At 38.2% G+C, this 1,672-nt stretch overlaps 1 non-coding gene across 1 annotated transcript; it reads left to right on the top strand.

Annotated features, from left to right (window-relative positions):
- The first annotated feature begins 1,332 nt into the window (after nucleotides 1-1,332).
- Nucleotides 1,333-1,413, top strand: Trnaa-agc (transfer RNA alanine (anticodon AGC)). The gene has a single exon. It is a non-coding gene; the product is annotated as a tRNA-Ala (tRNA).
- Nucleotides 1,414-1,672: the final 259 nt, after the last annotated feature.

Here is a 1,672-nt window from a genome sequence, read left to right as displayed (position 1 = left end):
CAGCAAGTGGTGTTCTGACCCTGGACAGTGTCTGTTTCTGCAGACACAGCAGATTGGCGAAAGACTGGGGATACAACCCATAGTCCTCAACGCAAATGCCACCAAAGAAAAAAACAAACTCAGCCCTCTTACGACTTAATCTTCTCCTAAACATTCCATGCATCTAAACTGAAAGAGAAACGGTGATTTGAGCAATAAAAAGTTATCATCTTGTCCTATTCACAAAGCCTTCACCTTCCACATCACTCTATTAGATACTCAATTAAACTATTTTGTATGAACATACATATATATATATATGTGTATGTATGTATACACACACACACACACACACACACACACACACACACACACACATATATATATATATATATATATATATATGAAGCTTATAAAATAGTAGGTTTTTTTGTGGCTTTTTCAAACTTCCTTTGTTGGTTATTGCTCCCCACCCCACCCCCACCCCCGTTCTAACCTCCCATTCTCCTCCCCATTAAATCCCCCTTCCAACTATTCCTCCTTTGCCCTTCATACTACCTGTCTTCTATTTTCCTATCTCTTAAGGTATTTCTTCTCCCTCTCTAACGATGGCTCCTTTCTAGCTTCTTGGGTCCTACAAATACTCCAAATTAAACGTGCAAATATAAAGATTTGACATTTTCTTTCTGGTCTAGGTTCCCTCACTCATATGATTTCTAGTTCTATCCACTTACCCACTTTCCTCATTTCATTTCTATTTGCAGTTCAATAAAATTGTTTTTGCAGCTCAGTAAAATCATTTTTGTTTGCAGTTCAGTTAAAAATTGTGGCTAGGTAGCACATTTTCATTGTCCATCCCCCAAGTGATGGACATCAAGGTTGTTTCCATGTCCTACTTATTGTGAACAGGTCAGCAGTAAAAGCAGGTTAGACTGAATCTCTTGAATTAGGATATAGAATCCTTTGGTTATATATGTGGCTGGGTTAGAGGGAAAATCTATTTCTGGTTTATTTTTAAGGGAAATACAGCACTAATTTCCATTGTGGCTATGCCAGCTTGCACCTCCACCAACAGTTTGTGAGGGTCTCATTTCCTACATCCTCACCAGCATGTGTTCATTTTCTTAATCTTAGCCTTCTGTGGATATTCTCAGTAGATAAGGTGAAATCCCAATAGCTTTAATTTACATTTCCCTGGTTGCTAAGGATGACGAAAACTTTTAAAAATAGTTTTTAGACACTTCTATTTCTTCTTCTGAGAACTCTTGGATATTCTTTTTAATAAGAATAATCCATACAGAGTAGTTTGTATCACTTTACATAGATTGTTTATCACTTTCAAAATTCATGGGCTCTGGGGTTGGGGATTTAGCTCAGTGGTAGAGCGCTTGCCTAGCAAGCACAAGGCCCTGGGTTCGATCCTCAGCTCCAAAAAAAAAAAAAAAAAAAAAAGAAAGAAAAAAGAAATTCATGGGCTCCAACAACAAAGGCAAGCTCCATGTCAGTTCTAGATTAATTGAAACATTAAATGCAAACACTAGGTTTTATAGTTTTTATTACTTTATTGTATGTGTCTGGGTGATTTGCCTGCATGCATGTGTGTCCATCATGTATGTGCATCATGTGTGGGCATCATGCCCAGTGCCTGAACCGTCCAGAAGATCCCCTGGAGCTGGAGTTACAGATGGTTATG

The sequence above is a fragment of the Peromyscus eremicus genome, chromosome 22 (assembly GCF_949786415.1).
Source record: "Peromyscus eremicus chromosome 22, PerEre_H2_v1, whole genome shotgun sequence".
Lineage (NCBI taxonomy): Eukaryota > Metazoa > Chordata > Mammalia > Rodentia > Cricetidae > Peromyscus > Peromyscus eremicus.
The sequence above is the reverse complement of the archived record's forward strand: the minus strand, read 5'-3'. Positions and strand labels throughout refer to the sequence as shown.